Raw genomic sequence first — 13,290 nt, 5'->3', positions numbered from 1 at the left:
GCTCAGTTTAGGCTGAAATAAAAACTCACAGCTCTCAATGGATGCATGTGGACTGTCACATGTATTAGTGCTATTCTTCAAGCTGAGATATTGCATTTTTCAATATTAAGAGTCAAATATTAATTGTAACCATCTGCTATTAAACAATAAGGATCTTATTTACAGGAATTGTCACTGATAAGACTTTTTGCAAGGTGATGTTCCCCCACGCATCCTTCTATCGGCTTTTGAGTTTCTAGAGCTCTCTTTAAATACTTTTGCTTTCACTATCTCCAGGATCAGCCTTGTGGGCTGATCATTTCCCGTTACGGCCTGGGAGTTCCTCCTCACACTGACAAAATGAAGGTGTCTTTCAGTTCACCACGCTGTCAGGGGCATCCCCAAGGTGTCTTTAAGGTCACGCTGGGAACCATGCTATCGGGGGCATCCCCAGTCAGTGGCTCAGCCTAAGTATGTGATGGGAGGTCTGAGACTAGGATAACTACCAGAAACCTATTTTCTTACTCCAGTGGTGTTTGTCCTAGCTGGAGAGCATGGTTTTCCTCCTGTCTAGAGTGTCTCCAGAGCTCATAAATAATTCATGCCTGCAACTACTCAAAGCAGTTACCTCTCGTTGAAAATATGAGGATTTCAAGACAGTATTTGCACACTTTCAGTTCTTTGACAAAAGCATGTCCCACATGTCACCTGGGGAATAGCTGCCAACACAAAGCCAGTGCCCTCAAGCAACATGCATTTGCCGTATTTGCGAACAAAGCAATAAGGCAATCCAGTGCCTGCTTTTTTCCCACACTGAAAGGCAGAGTGCCCAGAGATTATTCTCACATTGCCATAAGATGTATAAACCTATGCTATATGATACAGAAGTAAAAATCTTAGTTCCTTAGACTTTGGTATTGCACACAGGCTTTTTTTTTTCCATTATCATATAGTGACTGGGTTTTTTTGTGGGGAAACTTGCACAAAGCTTAATGCATGCCTCACCCAGAATGATTTAGTGCTTCCACGCACAGTAGCTGTGCATATGTTATACCTGGCATTTGGTTTTTACAGGCTGAGTGCTGTTCACTGTTTTCTCTCTGAGGTTTTTTTTCCTTATCCATGATTGCGTAGAGGTGGGTAGTTCTACCTGTGGCAAGTTCGAGCAGATACTACACATACAACGATGCCTATCATAGTTACAACAGTTAGTTAGCTAGTTTCCACTGAAACTGAGTCACCGGAGCTCCGCTGGAGTCACTGAGAAATTATTACTGACAGTGGGTGTTCAAAGCACAGGATACCGTACTGCACAATCAGAAGCGTTTGACTAAGTTTGCAGTTCACAAGCGTGTACTGCAAGAGCGTGGCAGGGGTCTGGCGGGTGGCCACGGGACTGGGGCTGTCCTGTGCCAGCCCTCGCCCTGTGCCCTCCGCTGCCCTGGGGGTACTGAGCTCTGGTAGGCAGCATCGTGCCCTCAGTGCTGGTTTGCTCTGGCCCCAGACCAAACTCTGGCTTCCAGACGTTTAGAGAAAGAAGCTACCAGTGTTAAAATGCACTTGATGTCAAGTGACATACATCTTCTCAGCATCCAGTACACTCAGCGTTGGGGGAAATGTGCTCACCTGCTCCCAGGGTCCCCACTCACCATCTGTTCCCTCCCCGTGGAAGAATGGACACCAGTCTGATGCCATTCATCACACATGGCCATGCATGTGTAATTAACACTGCAGACAAGAAGTCTTGCCACCTACCCTTCTGCACTCTTTCCTGTTGCCTATGCTGGGCAATGTAGCACCAGGCTAGATTTGTGGTAAGGTTGGGACTGTCTGTTCTGCACAGACTGCTTCGAACATTCGCTGCTCTCTTGTCACGAGGACAACCCTTGCTGTACAACATGCCATCCCAAACATGCATGAATCCAGCTGGAGAACAGAATAATTTTCACTGCCAGTAGCACACATGTTGCAACTTGCATTCCTACCGTAGTCCTCCTTTCTGACTTTCCGTGTTACCTCAAGCTGGGAAGAACAAGGGTAGCATGCAAGGATCTTTGTAGATGTGGCCATCATAACTACCCACACAGTACCAGGAGAATTCCATATAATGATGCACACTGTCATATTATGTGACACCTATTAAGACGCAAAAGCCAGGGAAGACCACCCCTACAGTAATTCTCACTGCCTTGGCAGCCACCATTGAAGGATACAGTGTTTATGGCCCTAGCCCTAACAAATGCTCAGCCCAGGGCTGCAAACATTTGCAAGCATGAATAATGTGAATCAATGGGACTCCCCTGAAAGGTCTGTACATGTGCGTGCAATTATTTTCCCACAGCTTTCCAGAGCTTGGAGCTAAAATGTAGGTGAGGAGCAACACCCTTTGGGCTAAGCTTGTCCAAATCAGCAAGGGAAACAAGTGCATTGCTGCTCAGCCCTGTGAGCTGTGCCTCCCAGAAGACCAGCCCCGGAGGTCGAGCAGATTGAGCCAGCTGATATTCACCTGCTCCCCAAATGAGACAGCAAGAGGCAGAGGGAAAACAAATGGGACCCCATCGCTGCTGAACTGATGTTATCTGCAGGCAGCTGTGCCTTTTGTGCATGAAGCACACAGTGCCACAATTTGCAAATGTCACTGATGAATTGCTGCTGTCTCTGCAGCGCATTGTTAAGAACTGTCTGCTCTTAATTACCAGGACTTCGGCTTTTTGTAGCAGTAATGCAGTAATATCATCTAGTAATAAGTAAACCTAGTCCACAGGAAAATTAACTTCACATTAAACAAAGCCTTCCCTATCTTTTTCACATACTAGCATATGGAGGAAAAATTGTATGGTTATTGCAGTTTTCACTGCAGACTCCTTAAATCTGAAGCTGATATGCATGAAGTGCATGAGTATCATTAGAGATGGAAAGTACATTTGAAGATATCAGAGCAGAGGTTCTGTTGCAGATCATCACAGGATGATGGTCAGCCCTGGGAACAAAGCAAAGAAGTGATCTAGGGACTTAAGACTCGTATTTCAAAGAGAATTAAGTAGCTGAACACACTTCTGGAGATGAGCCACAAAACCCAGCCGCACAACGTGTATATCAGTTCCAGTCCCCAACTTGAACACTCTCGTCTTGGACACTGTTCTTCTTCTATAAAGAATACTTAATAGTCTAAAGCATTAACAAATTAGTCTCCATTTTTCACTTCTCACCTCCTTTCCCTGCTGAATATGGGATGCTGGTACTGAGGTTGTAACTTGATCTGTTGTATACACGTAGCTGGTAAGCACAGCAATCCCCCTCATTCCCATTTCAAAAACAAATTGTTCCAAAGGTTTTTGCTTTGGGCTTGCATTTCATGCCCCTCCACACTGTACAAAGGGAACAGTTTCAAGTTGTGCAGTATGAATGATATTGTGTCATAAAATCCAGTAAGTGAGCAGTGAAAAGATGCAGCCTGATGAACTGGTATCACCACTTACTCTTCTTGTTTAGAAACAGTTGTATTACCACTTTTCCCCCTCTAAATGGCAAGAGAGAGACCTCATAAATGCCAGGAATGTTTGTTATTCTCCATGTTATTCTCAGCAAATTCTTCACTTAGGGTTTTTGGGGTTTTTTTGCTGTGACCAAATGGAGCGGATGTGGCTGGGACACAAGGTGCCAGACAGGAGTCCCTCTTCAGATCAGAACAAGCCCCTAGGTGAGCTGCATTTTTTGACGTTCACCACTAAATCAGATCTCTTTCACAAGGCACCATATCCTCAGCCTGCTGCCCTTTCTGCAGCTTGTGGTGTTCATGCAGGTCTTCTTGCCCTTCCTAATGCTTTGCAGAAGACTGGCCTGTACTTCAAGCTTTTGAGAAGTTGCCTGTCTGTACTTTGCACGGGGTAGCACATGAACACTGTGTAAACACCAGGGAGAGCACAGTACAGCCTCAGCCCTTGCTGGCTAAACAGGACACTGAGACAACCGGTAAGGTCAGTGTTTTCCTAGGTTAACATCATGAAGATTAACCTCGTAATTTCTTGAACTGTTGAAACTTCTTCAACTACTTTTTTTGTGTTTGAAACTACAGAATATGGCCCCTTATTCCGTATAACAACAATCTGACGTACTTGCGATTTTGGCAAACTATCAAGGATTAATTTGACACCTGTGTTGTACGCCCAAGAGTGATTCAAGTTTTACTGCACAGTGACCATGGCCCAGACCATCATTTTACACCTGTTTTACATCAGATTGTTTCCACTACCATTCTGGTGTCTCACCAGCTGTAATTTTTTGGCCAAAGAGAAGCCTGTGCTATATAATTATCAAAGGACATTCTTGCATCTCTAGTTCAAACAAGATCAAAACGTATATCCTTACATTAACAGTGTTTCCTGGTGCATCACTTCTTCATCCTTAGCACATTTTGTCTGTGCTCTATATTACATTTTTCAGACATGGTCCCATGTTGTTTTATCATCCATACTTCTGTCCTTGTTTTCTGGGGAGAAGAGCATAATGCTGAGGTAGAATATAGTTCCTCTGACGTTTTAGCACCAATCCAACTTTCTACCCTTGGATGAGATCAAAATCATTCAGAAAAAATGGCAAAATCCTAGTGAAAACAACGTACGTGACCCATATTGAATCTTTTCACAGAAAACTGGAAAAAGTCTAAAATGCAACTACAGCAGCTTAAATGTATGCTGTAAATAAAACTAATCTTCTGTTTAATATGAAAAAAGGTGCCAGTAATCCCATGAAACAAAAAGACATTTTTATCCTGACAGATAGGATTTTTCAACATGATATACAGGATTCTTACCTCTGTGCCAGTACTTTCTATACATGCCAGGCAGGGCTGGAATCCTGTTCTAAACGGTAACTACAAAAATGTCTGCATTGAAGGTGTCACACTGCATCGCGCTGATGATAATCCAACATCCGCTATTAAAAGGGGCATTTTATAACAGTGGGGTCCAGCCAGTTCAAACCAGTCTGCATCTCGCCCAGTGTCCTCCTCCCCAAAGAGGGCAGAAAATGGCTGTTGGGGCAGGGTGGGCTGTCTAGGGAGCCAAACCTTCCCCTCTGCATGGCACAAGCCAGAGCCAAGGAGCTGCCCGTGTCAGCAACCAGCCCGTGAACACGGGCCGCAATCTGGGATCCCGCCCCAGTTCAGCCACTCTGTCGTACTCCAAGTGCCACAGACTTCTTCAAGTAAATTACCTCAGCTACCTGAAGTTGTGTCAAGACTAAAGGGCCATCATTAGCCACTTCTACACTGTCTTTTTTCCTACTACTTTTGTCAATTTGCAAAGTCATCTTAAGAGTATAAAGCACTCATAAATTCCCTACCATTTTTGTCCTTTTGCTGTTTGGCCTACATTCTTCAAATTTCCCCCTCTTATATGCAGCCTAATCTGCTTCAGCTACTTCCTTCTTTGACCATAAGACGATCCATCACAAAGTCAACCACATAACAGTTTTGCCATCAAATTGTGCAAACCCTGCTGACTCTGTTGCAGAAAGTTTTAGTGTCACTGCAGAGATTTACCTTAAAGAGATGCTCTGCACCACAGTCCCCAAAAATTCAGTAAACATATACTCGCCCATTTCAAAGTGGCATTCAAGCACCGTCCTGCCCAGAAGCAGCACGGGGGAGGAGAGTGACAGCAAACCAACCTCGCTATGTGGGTATCCGCCAATTTTTACTGGCGAGCTGGGACCTTCTGGAAAAGGACTACACTCATATTTATTTGTAACTTATTAATGTTAATATCTAACACAGAGCACCTATACCTCGACCTTGGGAAGGAACAAGGGTGATGCTCTAAGAGGCCTTTCCTATGTAAACTCATCTCCATTCCCCGTGTGACTTCTTTTTTTTTTTCCAAGACAAAAGTATTAATAAAATCTTTGAGTAGCCCTCCTTGGTGGGGATTTTCACAAGCAGTATCTGGGGCAGTGATTTCATGGGCAGGCAGATCACCAGCTTGCTCAGCACAGCTCTGCTGACTTCTGATGTGAGCGGTCTTGTCATTTCTCAAGCAGGTGCAACTCATCCTAATTTCAAACAAACTGCTCCAACTGTACCAACAAACTAGACTTCAGCTCGAGGCCAGCAGCCTGGCAAAACGCCACAGTACATATACACATACACGCATACATAGGTGGGTGCTTTCTTCTGTATCCCTTATTGTGGAGAATAGCTGTTGCATAAACTTTTAATAGCAGTGCAGGGATTTACTTCCCACTCTGGTCTGTGGCACACTTTTCTCCTGTTCTGTGATGTACTTTGACTAATCATTTCTTAGGCCTCTAGGTGCAGACCTTTAAAAACACTAGGAGCTCTCAGTCCCCCTTTTCAATTGCAAACGATTCATTTTTGGTGAAGTGTGGCCTCCCTATTCTTCTGCCAGCCGTTGTGTTTGTGAAAGGACCGTCTCAAATTTCTTGTGCGGGAGCAGCTGTTGCTGGACCGAGGCGGCCTTTTCAGAGCCCTGCTGCAGCAGCTTTTCACTTCTCCTCCTCCTCCTCTCCTTCCTCCCTCCTTTTGTCTCCCCCAAAGCAAGAGTCCCTCTGACCCTTCGCCTCCCTCCAGCCTACCTCCTTTGTCGGCCGCTGCAGACAAGTTCCACCCTAAATCAAGCATTGTCTCCATCTCCAGAAGCCAGCACGTGCCCACATCCCCCTAATCTTTTAATTTCCCCCCAGGAAAAGGCAGCTGTTAGCGATACACGCAACGCACAGCTGTCAGCTGGGGCCTGCCGCCTGCCCACACCGAACAATGAGGAAGGCAGCGCCGGGTCCGAGGAGAAGTAATATCTACATATATGCGCCTTTGGCAACAGTTGGCAGCACGTGCTCTGAAATGCGGCATTGTCGGAAAACCCACCCCTGCCTTCCCCCGCCGCGGCTCCGCACACGTATGAGCTTGAACTTTGGCTGATTTCAGAACAAAACGCCCGGCTTCAAAGGGCAGGACTCCCCGGATAGCTGCATTATACCTTTGCTGCTGAAACAATCCCCTGCAAAATTACAGGGTATGAAAGGGACAAGCCTCCAGTAGCCCGGCGCGTGGTTCGCGCATTCCCCTCTTTTACACACCAGTCGTTTGAAAGTTTTGTCCTGGAGGGAGAACAGCGTAAACAATCCAGAGTGGGAGAAAAGACCTATACATCATGATTTTACGTTTTTCCCCGGGTGGTGAGGGGAGCTGGCATTTTAAAGTATAGCAGGGATGGACATGAGTACGTGCAGCTCGGCTGGTGATCTCGCTACGTTAATGTGCAAGGGCCAATCACTTCACATTAAGATGAAGAAAAAGGTGGTTATTTAGGACCAGAAAAATGCAAGGCATAATTGCATCTGCGCAAACACATGCACATTTGCATGCCAAATTTGTACCTGCAACAATGGCAAGTGTGCACACAAATGACAAATTGCACAACGCCACAGTCGTTTGCCGGTGCCGGTGCCGCAAGTGAGCTTGCAAACATAGTAGCTACAGACCCCAATTAGTCATGTAAATGTGCTTGCCTCTTCTTATGTACTTTCTTCTGTATCCCGTGTAACATGTAAAGTTACATGTGCATGTAACTTTACGAAAATCGTACCTCTTTGCTCCACATTAGCGCCTGCCGGAACACGGAGGAGTTTCTTAAGGAAATTCACTTTGCAAACTCATGTCTTGTGGTGAGGATATGTAAAAACCTCATACATTTAAAACTGTTTCATTTCCTTTTCCCATGTAGATTATTTTAAAGTATGCATGTATTCCTCTCATCCGCCTTCGGCTAATCATTAATGGGAATTTGATTGCTTTCTACATGCAGTGGTTCCCAAAGACTAAGCATTTAAAAAGTGACTGTCTCATCTGTTGCTTTTGTACAGGTCTGTGGCATAGTTTCCTCAGTTCTGGGTTTACTTCACCACTCTCAGTCATTTTATGTGATAAGCAACAGCTTCTGTGTTACTGGTATATATTCCCCAGCTTGCTCCGTACACATGTTTTTACTTGCTTTATCTCACCTGGCCTGTAATTTAAAGGACTTAAAAGATACACTACGCTAAGTGGACCATATGGCATATGGTACACCTGCCCCATGCTTAGCACCTGCTGAGCGCACTGTGGGTGTCAGGCTGCTTGATACAGCACTCCTGGCCAGAGGGCAAAAACATTTCCACGCGTTTGCATGCTGGACTGAGGCCACGTGCCTCGGCTGTGAGCAGATCAGACACAGCAGCGTGTCAGTGCTTTCAAGATTAGCAAATCTGTAGAAAGCAATGGATTTAACCAACAAAGGAGATGCCACACCACAGAGACCTACACACATATGGACACCTCGGGGATCCTAATAACCTTGTAGTGACGAACCAGGATCTTTAATAAATGGTAGCTTGCATTGGGTGAGGAATGTCAGCATCAATCATTTGGATGCAGTCAGAGTTTTCCATAAGTACTCGGAGAAATCACAAAAGGCATGCGTTTTGCTATCAGCTAGGCAAATACAAATGCCATCCTGACTTACCCCCATGCAGAGCCACCAAGGGCACAGGCAGGAAGCAACGTGCAGTCAAAACCAGGTGTCTCAAAATAAAAATAGTAGGCATCAAGGAGAAAGCAAATGGATAAAACTGTAACACTCATGAGGGTTTAGCAAGCATGTGCTTCAAGAGCAGCCTGCAAGACCTGCCCTTGCATTGCTGGTTCTGCTGGCCCATGACTCGCTTTTCCCATATGCAAATGGGGCCACGAAGCCTGGTTTTTGGTGCAAAGTTCTGTGAGATTTATGGAGGAGGAATAGCATGCAGAAGTATTAAGAGATGCCATGATTAGGTGATTTGTTATTCCTCCTGGTAGCAGCAGCAGCCTTTGTCGAAGCAGTTCAGGTATCCAGTAAAGGCAGGAGACATCTTAGCGGCCCATGTGGGAGCTGTGGCCTCTAACACTGGGCAGCTGCAGAAACACAAAAAATGGAGCAGCCAAAAGGATTTGTCTCTCTCACGCTGCTCAGGGAGGAAAATCTACCATGCGTGTGATCGGCAAAGGGACGCTCGGGACAGGCAGGGTGGCAGGGCCGGGGTGGCGTCCCGAGCAGTGACTGGCAGGCTGCAGAGGAGCTCACTTTTGCACCAAGGACAGAACTGGACCTTGTGAGGGTTAGCGCTAGCTGCAATGCCACCGCCATGGGAGGGGACACTGCAGGGTTTCTCTTTTTCAGGCGTTCTCCAACACAGACTTTAGCATTGCCCAGTTTAGAAGATTCCCATTTTCTGATGTGCTGCCTCTCAACAGTATGACTTGATTAACCTGTCTGAAATAAATTTGGCAGTGATCTTTCTGTCCTGATGTTGGAACGTTACCAAGTGAAACACAGAGCTATTCTCTTCTTTCATTTGTAGCTGTCTCTCCTGTTACTGGAAAGAAAAATTCTCTGGCTGGAAGGAGGTTGTCAGGCTGGCACTGCCTTTATCTTCGTTGCTAGAAGGATCCTATGATTGCTTAGGCCTGGGGACACCCGTACCCCTGTAACAAGGACGTGTTTTTCCTGGCGTATGGGCAGACCTACCAAGCGCACCAGAGCCAAACTGCAGCCCCCCGGCCAGCCTGTTCTTCACAGCACTGCTGAGGCTCGCTGTCAGGGGCTCCGCTTTGTGCCCCAAAACAGATTCCCTTTCCACCGCTTCTAGCCAGCCCTTCAGGCTGGGAAGGAAAGCAAAGCACCTCCAACTGCGAGGCCGTCGGCATCCCCCCTGTGCACAGGGCTGGGATACAGGTGGGCTCCCCTGCCCGCTGCGGAGGCAGCTCCGCGCAGAGCCCAGCCGGGAGGTCCTTCTCCTGCCTCGCTCCTCCGTATGGTAGGAGGTCCTTCTCCTGCCTCGCTCCTCCGTATGGTAGGAGGTCCTTCTCCTGCCTCGCTCCTCCGTATGGTAATCTGTGGCGAGCTGAGCTATCAGCGAGTGCCCCAGGCCCCAGCCGAGCCTCAGACTACCCCGGCCCCATCTGTCACCCTATCTGGGGCATCTTTGCCGCATGATTGGCACGGGGCTTGAAAAGGCAGCACAAAACGGGCCATGTGGCAACCCTGCCGACGGGGAGGGGGCGGCGGGGGAGCGGGATGAAATATTGTGACAGGGCACTTCAAGCCCCAGCTAATCACAGCTGCTGAGGGCTGAAGAGTGCTATACATCCCCTCGTATCAGGCAGTGCATTCCTGGCAACATTATTAATTCAGAGGAGTCCCTTTAATTTGAAGCAGAGATTAAGGCTTTCCCCCGTTGGCCTCACTGCGGCTGTAAAGGCAACAGGCAGGCCTATTGTAAGGCCATTAGGGAAGAACAATAGGACGCTGAAAGGGGGATGCGGGTGAATAGGGGAACGAGAGCTGGCTTGTGCCAGAGGCCGGCTCGGCTCATTACGGGAGCGGCAGATGGAGCGTGGCCGGGTTGCTGGGCAGAGTCGGGGCTGGCAGCTGGCAGCGGCTCCTCCGCACCCCACCGCATCCGCCGCATCCACCGCATCCACCCCACAGCATCCGCCGCATCCACCGCATCCGCCACATCCGCCACATCCACCCCACCGCATCCACCGCATCTGCCGCATCCACCCCACCACATCTGCTGCATCCACCGCATCCACCACATCCACCGCATCCGCCGCATCCACCGCATCCACCTTATCCACCGCATCCACCCCACCACATCCACCACACCCGCACCGCACTGCATCCGCCACACTCGCACCCCACCACGTCCACTGCACCACATCCACCGCCCGCACCACACCGCATCCACCGCACCGTATCCACCACACCCACACCACATCCACCGCATCCACCACATGCACCGCACCACATCCACCGCATCCGCACCACATCCACCACACCGCATCCACCCCACCTGCACCGCATCCACCGCACCGCATCCACTGCATCCACACCATACTGTGCGCACCGCACCGCACCAAATCCACCACCCGCACCACACCGCCCTGCCCGAGACGCAACAGGTGGATGGACACTGCCGCCCCTACCAGCAAAAACAAAAAAAAAAACCCCGCGCTTCCCTTTTTCCCCTCCTGCCTCGTCCTCCCTGCGGCACTTTCTCAGGCACCCTCGAACTCTGCCTTTTCCTATTCGTGGTCATGGCAGTCTGTGCAGGCATCGCATCCTTCTCACCAGGGATGAATAACTGCAGAAACCTGGTGGCTGTGCAGGTGATGGTGTTTTGGAGGCAGATTGTTAGACACAGTTAGGCACCTAACCGGTTCATCTAACTCCTCACTGGATTTCTAAAAGTGCCCGGCTTTACCTGCTTCAGAGGAACTTCCCTATCCTATACTAACCAAGGTTTTCCTTTTCCTTTATGTGCTCGAACTCATACACACGTCATGCCTCAGAGGAGTGGCTAAGACACAGGCGAAAGTCCAGCCTTGCAGTCTACCAGGTGCTGTGGCACGTGCCATCCCCCAGCAGACCGGCCTCTGCGGCTCCCCGACAGCCCCGCCACCCAGCCCTCAGCTCCCCCTCCTCCTGGGGCGCGGGAGGCCAGCATGGACAAGAGTTCTGCCTAAAAAGAAGCCTTGGAAAGCGTCACAGAGCAGTATGTTTTTTCTCAACTGCGTTGGTGAAAAAGTCATTTTGCCACTTCTTCAACTCCCGGAGCTTGTGAAGTAATGGTTCTGGCAATCGGGGCTGCTGGCTGGGGCACTGACAGCTGCCAGGAGAGGTACGCACTGTTCCCTCTCCCCAGATGTGGCACGGGGGCAGCTGGATGGAGAAACCTGTTTGAATTTAACAGTGATTCCCCGGACACTCTGCGGAAGGTTAGCCAGAACATGTTGCTGAACATCCCAACAGAAGTCATAATTTTTTTAAGCAGGTGTCGTTTTATGGCTGGATTCCTCAAAGTTGTTTACAATGCTTTTGTGCAGTTCTAAGTCATTCCCTCTTTGGAAGAGAAACTCCCACGACCTGAAGTGAGCTTGTGGCTGAGCAACTTGGCATGGTCCCAGGTGAGTGCAGGACACCCAGACCAGGCACTCTGCCTTTAACAAGCTGACGTCCCCTTCTCTTTATGGTCTGTGTTCCCTTCCAGTTCATGGTCATGCATGTAATTGCTGATCAAACAGCAACTGCAGTTTCTTCCATGGAAAAATAATTTTAGGAAACTATGGAGAGTATTTTTAGTTACAGAGGTGGAAACAAGGAGAAGGAGCCAGCACACTGTGATCAGGTCACTTTGTGCAGACCATCATCAGGCACTCTTCAGACCACTCACCCTCCACAAAATGCTCTTTGGGAGCAGTGGGCTTATTAAAGGTGACAGCTGCAACGCAGCATGCAGAAAAAGGTCTCAGTATTCAAAGCAACACTGTTTAGGCCTTCTTCTTCAAACATCTTTTCCTTCTCTGCACTGTAGTGCTTGCACCTCATTTTCTTTCATCTTACCTGAATTTTTCATTCATACCTTATTTAAAATTATCAGAATATATGATCTTAAGTTTATTCAGGGTGCAACTCTATTTTCCATACACAGAATGCATTGGAAGTGATTATGGAAATTAATTTGAGTCCTTTTATTTTTGCCACTGCTGAGCTATTGTTTTTATTTTAATTTCTTGTGGGTCCAGTGAAGATCAGTCCACTCCTCCCGCACAGACTGCTCACTCCCGAGCAGCTGCAGCTGCACAACTGGTAGTGAGCTGTTGGAGTGTGGCACAAGGTGGCTAGTGGCAAAAACAGGGAGGGACTGATGCCTGCTTACACTGGTTTTGCCGTTGAAGAGACCACAGCTGAATGAGGGTCACCTACAGGGTAAGTCACAAACACCATCTGAAGTCTGAAATCACACACCAGCCATGAAGCCCATCTCTGAGTCAGATGCATTTGTGCAGATGCAGGCATGGTCAGCTCTAACCTTCCACTTGCAAACACAATTATTCTTCACCTGTAGAAGCAGACAATGGAAAGACTTAATGCTCAAATATAAACTTCCGAGAGCGGAGAGACCTGATCATGTATGAAGTTGTTGACAGCCATGGTACCTCTTCCAAGGAAAGACAAAAAATCCTTTCTAGGTATCTAGGCAGAAGCAGCTGATCATTCAGCTCATCCTCAAGTAGCACAGTAATTAAAAACGTGTAAATACCTGTGCCAACAGGCAGATTTAATTCCAGGATTAGATGCAGTGTGGGAAAGTATAGCAAAGCTTTCATATGTGGATCTGCAGAGCGTTTGCCCTGTGCCAAGATCAGTGGCATTTGCCTGCCGTAGTGGTTTTGAAATGGGCTACTTACCGTTTGCAAAGCCTGTCAGAAAA

The sequence above is a fragment of the Mycteria americana genome, chromosome Z (assembly GCF_035582795.1).
Source record: "Mycteria americana isolate JAX WOST 10 ecotype Jacksonville Zoo and Gardens chromosome Z, USCA_MyAme_1.0, whole genome shotgun sequence".
NCBI classification, from domain to species: Eukaryota; Metazoa; Chordata; class Aves; order Ciconiiformes; family Ciconiidae; genus Mycteria; species Mycteria americana.
This window is presented reverse-complemented; position numbering follows the sequence as displayed.